At 49.3% G+C, this 11,826-nt stretch overlaps 1 pseudogene; it reads right to left on the bottom strand.

Moving 5' to 3' along the window:
- Positions 1 to 770: 770 nt before the first annotated feature.
- LOC119278272 lies at positions 771 to 3,684 on the bottom strand (annotated as a pseudogene).
- Positions 3,685 to 11,826: the final 8,142 nt, after the last annotated feature.

An 11,826-nucleotide genomic window follows, 5' to 3' on the forward strand; every position in this document is an offset into this window, starting at 1 on the left:
TTAAATTAGCATAATGCCCCTTCCTTTATTTGGTCTCTCTTCGAGCAGGCAAAGACGCAATTTACAGACTTTCTTTTTGGGGCGGCTTGCTTATTTTCTAGGCAATTCATGGAGATATAAAAATGGGTGAAATTTGGCACAAAACAGCGAGGTGAGACTATTAAATTAGGAAATGACCTTGTTTTTGGCACAAATCATAGGCTAGGTGAGTTGGTTGGTACTATCGGGTTAAAGTTGAGGTCTGGAGTTAGAATCTTTCACAAGTATACATATTTTTCGCTGCTTGCCGTTGACAAAAAAATAGCAAAGGAGACCCAGTTTGGCTCATGTGAGGAAGCTGAGCATGTAGCACACCCGTGTACAGACAAATTTCGGGAATGATCTGTTTTTCTAGATCGCGGTTTAATTCTTAAAAAGTATAGGGACTTTTCAGCAAATATATGTGACGGACCAAGAATACTCATTCCCTTCAATAGTATGTATAGATGTATAGATATAGATATGTGCTCTAAGGCATTGATTCAAAAAGAAAACTCTAAGGGCCTCTTTGATTCGTAGAATTTTGAAAACGTAGGAGTAGGAAAAGTATAGGGTTAGAGTGGCAATGCCCACTTGAATCCTATAAGATTAGCAATGAGTGTTTGATGCCACAGTAAAAACAAAGGAATTGTAAAAAGAAGTTCAAGTGGATGTTAGATTTCCTATGAAATGTAGTACAAAATATTTCCATAAGAAAAATTCCTACAGTATTGAATCCTATGATGCACATGACCAACATAGAAAAAAATCCTAAGGATTTCAATCCTCCATAAATCCTATAAAATTCCTTTGAACCAAAGGGGACCTAAGGCGTTAAGAAACAACTACCCACTCGATCATTCATCCTTTTGTCCTTGTAACACATGAAAAAAAAAGAATTGTATTCCTCTATTCCCCTCCAGTGAGTATGAGCTATACATAAGCAGAGCAAAATCAATTTAGTAAAAGGCATAGCTAGTACCCAAGGATCTTCGAGGAAAGGTGGAGCAGCTGTGGCATCGCGGCGGGGGCGAACTTCCTTGCAAAGAGGAAGCACACCTCGACCGGCTGCCCGTTGTACATGCACCTCTCAGCATTCCCCTTCTTCCCCACAAGCATCCCCAGGAAGTCCTCAGTCACGTCGGCGGCGCCGAAGGTGGCCGGGTGCGCGCCGCCGCGAGACCAGTCGACCAAGGTGATGCTCCGGTTGGCGATGCGCTCCGGAGCCTCGATGGAGAGCACGGTCGGGAGGTAGTGCTCGTCCACGTAGCACGGCGCTCGGCACTCGGTCCGAAACCGCGGGTAGTACCGGTCATCGGCAATCACAAACACGGCGAGGCGCCGGTCCATCTCGAACCACTGTGCGCCCTTGCGCCACTGGGAGAGAGTCACATCCGGGGCCAGCCCGGCGCGGTACCGGCCCCGGCCGTGCGGGCTCGGGTCGTCGAAGGCGCCGACGAAGCTGTGCCGAGAGCGGGTCAGGTAGGCATGCACCACCGGGAGCGGGTAGAGCGGGATGCAGGACTTGGAGACGAGCACGAAGCGCTCGTTGGTGAGGTCGAGGAGCGCGTTCGCCAGCAGCCGTCGCTCCGCGTCCACGACATTCACGTAGCCCCACCGCGTCGGCTGCAACAATGCACCAAAAGTGAATTACTTTTTTTTGCGTTTCGAAATAAGAAAATTGGAATGCACATTGTAGAAAGCCAATTGGTAAAATGCTAGCTTTATTCTACCAGAATCCAAATTCAGAACACACGTTGTAGAGAGTCAAGTGAAGAGGATATTTTTTTGGTGAAGGAAGAAGATTATTGGCCATGGCATCTTTGATTGATATAAGAGAAGACTTTTTGATGCCATGATGGTCATCACTTTCAGCGTCTCTTTCTCCACTCGTGATCGATCGTGTCACACTCGCCGGCACTTGTCATTTGCCTAGGTGTCGTCGTCGAAACCAGAGAGGCCACGTCGCACGCGCATCTCGGGATCCAGGCCGCCCGATGCTGATCGGACGGCGGCCGGAAGAACCATCCAAACGACCGACGGCGAAAGAAGCGAAACTTGATCGAAACTGCCGGAAAGGGAGGTGCCGTGGCGTGCGTACCTTGCTGGGCACCTGCCGGTGGTGGAACGGCGAGGACGGCGGGAAGTCGAGGCGGTAGCCCGGCGTGGTGTGCACGTACACGGAGAAGAGCTCCCTGCCTTGGCGCCGGTGCTGTTGAAGAAGCGCTCCCAGAGCGGCGCCAGCGGCAGCGGGCCGCGGGTGAGGAACAAGAAGGCCACCTTGGGGGTCGCGCGCCGGTGCGGCCGGCGCTGCGCGCGCGGCTCGAACGACGCCGCCCAGAGCAGCTCCTCGTCGCTCATGTTGTGCCACGCGCTCCTGGCCGGCGGCCGCCCCCACCACCGCCCCGCCGCCCCGCCATGCCGGTCCTCCTCCCCCTGCTTCTGGTGGTCGCACGCCGGTGGCGCGGGGAGCAGGGCGTCCGGCACGGCGAGCCTCGGGAGGCGGTAGTAGGAGGAGGCGCCGCCGAAGAACATGAGCAGGGTCGCGGCGAGGAAGCCGGTGGCGAGCACCGCGGAGAGCAGCACCGGCCTGAGGAGCTTCGCCGGGAAGCTCCTGGGCGCCGCCCTCGCCGGCGCCGCGTGCCCGTCCTTGCCGTCCACCTGCACCGCCGCTCCACCTCCTCCTCCCCTTCCTCCCGGCATGCCCCTGAGCTCAAGAAAAACAGAGATTCTTCAGACCGTGGATTGATCGATCGACCGAAACATCTACCTAAAATTCAATTCGGAATTAACTGGGGATGCATACGAGCAGCAGCGGCGGTTACTACTCAATCAAATCAAATCTTGGCCGGCAGGGAAACTTGGCGGTTTGCGATCTCTCTGGTGGCCGGAGGACGAAAGGAAGGAAGGAAAGAGCCGGCGACGGCGAGATTTCTGAGGGAAAATGTTTAGTAACTGGCCAAGGAGGAGGAGTAGGGGGAGGATTTGGCACGCGGGAAACGAAACGCATAAAGAATATCAATTCGCTGCAATCTTTTACTAGCACCCATCCAAGAACACAATCGACAGAAGTACAGTAATAAATACTCCCTCCGTCCCAAAATTCTTATCTTAGATTTGTCTAAATGCGGATGTATCAAGTCACATTTTAGTATTAGATACATCCATATCTAGACGAATCTAAGACAAGAATTTTGGGACGGAGGGAGTAAAATAGAACAAAAGAGGAAAGTCATAAATACTAGTTATACACTGCCTAAGAATAAGGAAGGGAGATATGTACTACTACTGCTGGTGATAAAGGTTTCAATCTCCCGGGATTAATTAATTGGGGGATGCACACACTCCTGAATCTGAATTAGTTGATGTCCAAGGATGAGTTGGATGATCGGCGCTGCTTGGATTTGCTTCAGCTTCCGGCTTTGGGGAAGGCAGAGGAGGAGCTTCGATCGGGTTGCAGCAGTTCCGCAGAGGCAGAGGTGAGGTGGTGTCGTCTTGCTCTTGTCCAACCAAATCAATCAATCAGGCAGGCAGAAGCAACAAACAAACTGATTAACTGACGCAGGTGGTGTGTTGGTAAGATCCTCCTACCCTATCCTATCCACCTCTCCGATGTGCTAAAGAAATTGGAAAATTTGGAGGGAGGAGAAGAGAAGAGAATACTAGGAGGAGCAGGGAGAGCAGAGAGCCATGGACTTTTCGATGGGTGTTTTTCGAGCTACCCCTTCGAACATTAGCTTTTCCCATTTTGGTCCTGTTCCTTTTGTTTTTTCGTTTCTTGACAAGAGTCAATCGTTCAGACGACTGATGATAGTATAAGCGATGGATGGTATGTTTGGATTTGGCCCAAAGCTTTTGCTAACCCATGATTTCCCCAGCATTGCCGAAAAAAAATGTACTAAGATCTCTAAAATGTTGGTGTATGTTCCGTAATTTTCATCGTCATAGCCAAAACGATAAAAATTGATAGGGTTATGTTCTCGCCACAGTCACGGTCGATTGAACGGTCCTCTTCTTCATCGTTCTTTCCAATAGAGCATAGTGTCGTTGTCATCGCTAGCTACTTGATCCATAACGAGAGAAGGAACAAAATCGTCGCACTCCGTTATTGTGTTGTCGCTTTCACTGCCGTACATCGCGACGCCACGTCAGACATAAAATCCTAAAGGCATGGTATCAAAACCAGCACAAGCAACACTAGGATGTGCATTCTCTTGCGATTATCACCAAAGCTACCGCCCAAAGGTGAGGGACGGAAGCACAAACCGGAGGTGAAAAGGCTTGCTTTGGTAGTAAACACCGAAAGAAACCTTGAGGCAGCACACCGACCCATGGAAACCAATGTGGCTGGTGCTCGAGGGTTTGTGATATGTTTGGCGTGTGAACTATTAGCTTCGACGCGGTTTACTGGTGCAAGGTAGAAGAAAAGACGTTGTTCAGGGGGGAAATAACAATACGTACTAGTAGCAGCCTGTGATTTAAAGCAAGGCGGAGGGCCTCGGAGGCAAAAACAATGGTCGTGATGCTTCAGGTTATCTTCGGCTTCAGCTACGAGTTGAGGGTGTGTTCTGATCTCCTCCCACTCCACGCTTCACAAATTCGTGGAGCGGAGTCCAGCCGAACAAAATAGCACCAAGAAGCTGGCTTCGGGAAGCTGTGGTCGCTGGTAGTGCAAAAATCTGGAGCAGCTTCCGCCCAGCTCCACCGAAACAAGAATCTGGAGTTCACCCGTATTACAACCAGTATGCCACCGCCTAAGAAAACGTTTCAGTTGAGCTCCTCCACGTACAGAAAAGAATCGCTCTATTTTTTTTAGCGATTAAACCAAGCTTTATTCAGAAAATTCCACAAGGTGTGGGATACAACGCTGATCATGGGATTGGACTAGCCACAGATGGCGCCCCGGTCCCAATGAGAAAGCATGCTTGGCTAAACTATGTGCCTCTACATTGACGGCACGAGATTCAAAGGTAAAAGTAAAGCTAAGTAAAGAAGATAAACTATTTATTTCTGCTATAATTGCTCCATTCGGCCCCTGGCCCGAATTGTTGATAACATTCACGACGCCCTTCGCATCCGAGGCCACTAGCACATCCCGGATGTTTAGGTCTTGGGCTAGGGCTAGTGCTTCCCTACACGCTATCGTCTCCAGAATTGCCGGGTCATCGACACCTGCTATTCCAAGAGCTGAGCTCCCCAAGAATACTCCGTTAGCATCTCTGCAGACCGTCGCTGCGACTCCTCCTGTGCCCTTACGGCATGCAACATCGACATGTATTTTGGCTACCCCCAAAGGAGGAGCTTTTGGTCGTTGGTTTTGTTGGGTTGCACCCGCTTCTCGCCTTGATGTAGTCGGCACTGGCTCTCGAACCAGTTCAAGCTCTTGTATAAACCTTCCGATGAATGCGTGAGTGCTTTGTGAGCTCTGAAATATTCCTTCGTGAATAGCTTTGCGCCGCGATGACCAGATTGCCCATAGTGTAACGGTGAGTTTAACGAACTGATCATGTGATAACAGTTCCATAAGAGTGAACAACCACTGCTTCGTGCTTGGTTCCGTCACACCTGCTAGCTACTGTGCGAGGTCCTCATCTACCAGAGCCCATATACACCTTGACATAGTGCATTGCAACAGCGAATGTCTCCATGAGTCCGGCTGGCCACACATACCACATGAGCTGGAGTTGGTCATATGTCGATGCTCACGAACATCATTCGTGGGAATGGAATGTTTTGACAGTCTCTAGAGGAACATACGGATTTTCGCTGGCACTTGCACTTTCCATAGTGTTTTCCACGCCCCCTCTTCCTGCGACGTACTAGATGATCCCGCTCTTGTTTCCAGCCAAGCTTCCCTTCTTGCCCTGGTACTTACAAGCATGCGATATGCACTTTTAACCGAGAAAGAACCGGATCTCTCGTGACTCCAGCTCCAAAAGTCTTGAATATTTTTTGTGCACATAGGGATACCGAGTATACATCTTGCATCCATGGGCAGGAACGTAGCATGCACCCGATGTTTGTCCCACGAAGCTGAGGTTTGATCTATTAGCTCGGACACATAGACCGGTGGATTAGGTTGAAGATGTCCATACGGCCTCATCATCTCCTCCCTCGGGATCCAATTATCCTCCCAAATTCTGGTTGATTGACCATTGCCTATACGCCGTATCAGTCCTTGTTTCAGCACATCCTTTCCTTCTATTATTGCCCTCCATACCTGGCTAGGATGAGAACCCAATTCGGAGTTCAAAAACTGACCCCCCGGGTAATATATACTCTGAAGCAATCGTGCGCAAAGGCTGTCTGGTTGTTGAACAAGGCGCCATGCCTACTTGGCTAGCATTGCCATGTTGAAGAGCTCAAAATCTTTAAAACCCAAGCCCCCCATTCCTTTTGGCTGGGTCATCTCCTTCCAAGAAACCCAATGAGGTTTCCTTTTTCCATTCTTGGAGCCCCACCAAAATTTTCGTATCAATTTATTAAGATGCTCACACAACCCCCTTGGCAACTTGAAACAAGACATGGAATACACCAGAACGGCTTGGGCTACTGATTTAACTAGTACTTCCTTCCCTGCCGCCGACATAGAGCTCTCAATCCATCCCTGAACTTTACTCCATAATCGATCTTTCAGGTATTTGAACGCTCCATTCTTGTTGTTCCCGATGTCAGAGGGCATCCCAAGATACTTTTCATTCAAGGTTTCATTGGGTACGTTTAGGGCCAGCTTGATATCATCCCTAGCACTATCTGGCACTCCCTTCATGAAGTAAATGGTTGATTTAGCATGATTGACTCTCTGTCCAGAGGCTCCGCAATAGGTGTCCAAGACTTGGTTTACCTCCTCAGCTCCCTCACTATTTGCCTTGAGAAACAGCAGGCTGTCATCAGCGAATAAGAGGTGATTAACCCTAGGTGCCGATGGTGACACCTGTAATCCCTCCATGTTGGATGATTGTCTTCTGGATTTTAGCAGGCACGACAGGCCCTCTGCTGCTAGCAAGAACAAGTAAGGTGAAATCGGATCCCCTTGTCTTATACCACGGGTTGGCTTAAAACCTTCAAGCCTCTTTCCATTGAATAACACTGAGAAATTAACTGTTGTTACCAAATTCATAACAATATTTACCCATCTCTCCGAGAAGTCCAGTTTAAGCATAATTGCCTTGAGATATGGCCATTCAACCCTATCATAGGCTTTCATCATATCTAGCTTCAAAGCACAGGATTGGTGTTTCTTTGCCTTGTTCCTCTTCATGAAGTGCAAACACTCGTATGCAATAATGATATTGTCAGTTATCATCCTTCCAGGCACAAAAGCAGACTGTTCCTCAGATATAATGTCTGGTAAAACTAATTTTAGGCGGTTTGATATAACTTTTGAAGCAATCTTATAAAATACGTTGCACAAGCTGATAGGACAGAATTGAGACAGGAGAGTGGGGTTCTTTACCTTCGGTATAAGGACCAGGATGGTCTCGTTAATGCATTCAGCTGATTCTGTTCCATCAATTATCCGTAGAACCATCTTGGTGATCTTTTCTCCGCATGTTTCCCAATGACGTTGGAAAAAATGGGCTGGAAATCCATCCGGTCCAGGTGCCTTAGTAGGGAACATTTGGAAGAGAGCAGTTTTGACTTCCTTGATCTCATAGGGGGCGTTAAGCGTAGCATTCATCTCATCCGTCACCTTCCTCGGCACTGTTTCAAGCACTTGATCCATGTCTTGAACCCCTTCCGATGTATACAGGTTTTTATAAAAATCGGTTGTCATTGTATCCATCTCCTCCGAGTCCTCTGTTACTTGGCCATCAGCCCTCTGGAGGGCCTTTATTTTATTTTTTCTGTGACGGCGGCTTGCCCGAAGATGAAAAAAATATGTATTTTTGTCATCATGTTTCAGCCATTCAATTCTTGCCCTTTGTCTCCACAAAATCTCTTCACGATGATAAAGTTCAACCAAACGGTCAGTTACCTTGGTTTCAGCTGCTGTCGGCCCGGATCTACCTGGGGATCCGCGCAACTCCTGTAGCAGATTCTGCAATTGTTTTATCTGTGCGCGCACGTTCCCAAAATGCCGACGGTCCCACTGCACCAGCTCAGTAGCCAGCGCCTGGAGCTTGTCGCGCATGCCGGTGACAGATTCCGTCGGGCCCCGCGCCCATGCAGCCTGCACTACTTCCGTGAGGGCGGGGTCCCGTTCCCAGCAGAGTTCATATTTGAAGCTTCGTGGGTCCCGTCTGCATGCATGCATCCCCCCCATGTCGAGGAAGATGGGTACGTGATCAGAAGACGCTCCTTCTTTGTGCTCTGTGATTGAGTTGGGAAAAGCCATGCACCACGCCACATTAGCCACGCATCTGTCCAACCGTACCCAAGTGTACGTTCCGCCAGCTACTTTTTTCTCAAAAGTTCAATTCCTTCCCTTAAACCAAATATCAGTTAAACCACACGTGTCGAGTGCGTCCCGGAATGAATCCATTTGGGCTTGTCTTCTGTTTCCAACTCCATCATGCTCGCTTGGTAAGAGAACTTCATTGAAGTCGCCCATGACAACCCAAGGCTGGTTGTTCGCTCCTGTTATCCCTCGAAGTAAGTCCCACGTTTTATACCGTTCACTCACCTGCGCTTCCCCATATATAAAGGTAATTCTCGTCGGAGTATGCGCTAACTCCTCCACAACAACATCAATGTGATACTCAGAGTAACCAATAACTTCAAGCTTTATTTCCTCGTTCCAAAATATTCCAAGTCCTCCACTTCTACCAGAGCTACTCACTGCAAAACTTTTTTCATAACCTAAAGAGCCTACCATATTCTCCACCCTAGAGCCCTCTATTTGAGTCTCAACAATACAAACTATAGAGGGGGCAAGTTGCCTCGTGAGGTCACGAAGCTCACGAACTGTCGCGGGTTTGCCAGCCCCGCGACAGTTCCAGCATAGTAGACTCATTGCGCCTGGCGCGACCCCCCATGGGGCCCGCCAAACGCGCATCAATTTGTTTGCTAGAGGCCAGGATCTTTGCAGGTCCTTTCTCTGTAGCTGTGGTTGTTGACTTATTCCTCTTTGGCTCCTGCTTCGCCAAGGGGCTAGGTGGTATTTCTGGCGCCGGTAGAAGCAACGGCAGGACACCACTTCCGTTATGAGAAGGAGGGTTGGGCGGGGTCTTGTGATCAGCAACTGCAAAAGCATCCCTCTTTCGGTTCCTCTCACCATCTGTCATGTCAGTATCCTCCGAGTTAAGCACGGGGTCAACCTCGCTCATTGGCATGCTGGAGTTCTGATACATTCCACCTCTTCCTCTTCCACTGCCACAGCCACCACGGCCCCTGCCTCGGCCTCCTCTGTTCCCCGAGTTTTCGCCAGGGCCCCTCCCCGGTCCTCGGAACCATGTTGCTCTGAGATCCTTAAACACCAGTGCCTTGGGAGGGTGAACCCCGTCCCCGCACTCCTTGAAAGTATGGCCTAGATATCCATACACCGCGCACCAGTCAGGCAATCTTTCATACTTTACTCTGAACAGCACCCTCTGAACCTCTCCCTTCTTCTTTACCACAAGGGAAACAGCATTCTTCAGGGGTTTTGTGACAGCAATGTTAACACGCACTCGGGCGAAATTTCCTTCAAAATCCTGTGCCATTGGTTCGGCATAGATGAACTCCCCCACTATCGATGATAAAGCTTTGATCTTGGAGAAATATCCTTGGGGAAAATCATGTATTTGCACCCACATCTCAACCTTATTGAGCTCTATGGTAGAAGGCTTGGTGAAACCATCGTAAGGCGACATTACGACTGCCTTCCCCTTAAAATTCCATGGTCCATCGTCCATGACCCGTTCCCAATCTCCAAGACACGAAAACTGCATTGTATAGAGATTTTCCTCGAGTGGTTTGATCTTCACCTCCTGGGCCAGATCCCATGCCACCCGCATATTCTAAAAAAACCAGTACTGACTGTAGGGTTTATCAGTATGAACCCTAGCAATCGCCATCCAGCGTGTCGCCTCTTCCGGAAGCTCGTCCTCTTCCACGATCACATCCTGCAGATCATCCTCCTGAAGTCCCAACTCTGCCATCATCGCCTCGAGTTCGGAAGATCCCGAACTCTCCGCTTCATCCACCATCGATCAGATCTCTTGCCCGTGGTCTCTCTCCGCAGGCGGTAGGATCCCTAGCTGTCCCGATCTCGCCCCTCTCCCTAGGCCCAGGGCCTCGGTAGTCCGGCGATAGAGTAGAACAGCAGGGGAGAAGAAGGTCTCTACGGCGGGCCTGAGTCGCCGCTGAGAGGAGAGGAAACCCTAACTAGAGGGGAGAAACCCTAACTAGAGGGGAACATCCGTACAGCTAAAAGAATCGCTCTATTGAATCGTTTTCCTCTCCTCTCACCCTCGTTCGCTGAGTTGGGCTGCCTGTTCACTGAGTTGGGCTGCCTCCAGCAGCCCAAAAGGGCGCCCGACAGGCCTGTTGCCTGCCAGCTGGGCTGCAACGCTACTAGAAGTTGTCGATGGAGCCGAACGTTTCTGTGATCGCTGCGTGGAGTTAGAAGCGAGGAGGAGAAGCTGGTTATGAGAAGTTTTGAGAAGGTAGAGGAGATCCGAACACGCCCGTGCGTTGCTCTCTGTCCCTGCAAAGGCGGGTGGGACCCACGTGCAGGGTGACATGTCGACCTACAGAGATAGAGAGATCACGTGCGTTTTTATGAGAAAAAAATAGAGATTGGTCGACGAACGCGTGGACAGCAAGTGTAACAGGATTCATGCAATGGAGTACATATGGAGTAGATGGTTTTTCAGAACCATGTAAAACGGATATATGCTCTGCGGCGCTGTGTACGGCGATGCCAAAGTGGTGCGCACGTACGTACTAGTACGTGCCAAAACGTGACGAACATGTACCCACGTTCTGCGGCGGTGTGCGCTTGCTGCTTGTATTTGTACTCTGCGTACGTACGATTCCAGAGTGCAACACCGCTGGCCGGAGACGGAGCAGTCGAGGAACACAAGCTCAACTACATCCTCATTTTCGTACTAAATCCAAAAAGGAAGAAAACAATGTCATCAGGTGCTACTTAGGCCTTGTACAATGAGAGATGCTTAGAGAGATGCTTAAAAAAATAAACCGGATTTTTCTGAAGCACCGGTGCCTATTTCTACAAAAGAGACGCTTAGTTAAGTGTCTATTCTGTACAAATAAGCACCGGTGTTTAAAAAAACATAATTTATTTCTCTAAGCATCTCCCATTATACAAGGCCTTAGTGGGCCGACTTGCGTGCGGCGGGCGTGTGGACCTCTCCAGCTCGAATCTAGTATCTAGCTAGCCCGGCCCGTTGCGTTGCGTTGGTTGGTCGTGGGAGTCAGACCCGTCGTGCGTGTGGTGAGACGTGAAGGCGACGACGACTTCTCCATCCACTCTTGTTTCTTGTCAGAAGAAGAATGAGGTGGACTGCCACCGACAACTACACTCACTTCTCTCTTATTTTCCTTATTAGTTAAAAAGATGATTCGTTTGCCTGATTAGTTGACTTGAGACCCTCAACAAAAAGATTAGTTGACTTTAAAAAGGGAAGGGAAGCATGTTTGATCTAGTATTGAAAAAAGACATGACTGATAATAGTGACACAACACTAAAATGAGGCCAGGAATTATTGCATTGGAAGGTGATGAAAGCACTGAACCTCGACGGCGAGATCCAATTTGCTGTTGCGGCCTAATCTTTCACGACACTCTACTTTCAATAGCAACAACCTCTCGCCCACATGCGCGATGTACACGATCTTCTATCTTCTAGATCTAAATAGCTAG

This window comes from Triticum dicoccoides, chromosome 3B, assembly GCF_002162155.2.
Source record: "Triticum dicoccoides isolate Atlit2015 ecotype Zavitan chromosome 3B, WEW_v2.0, whole genome shotgun sequence".
Classification (NCBI taxonomy): domain Eukaryota; kingdom Viridiplantae; phylum Streptophyta; class Magnoliopsida; order Poales; family Poaceae; genus Triticum; species Triticum dicoccoides.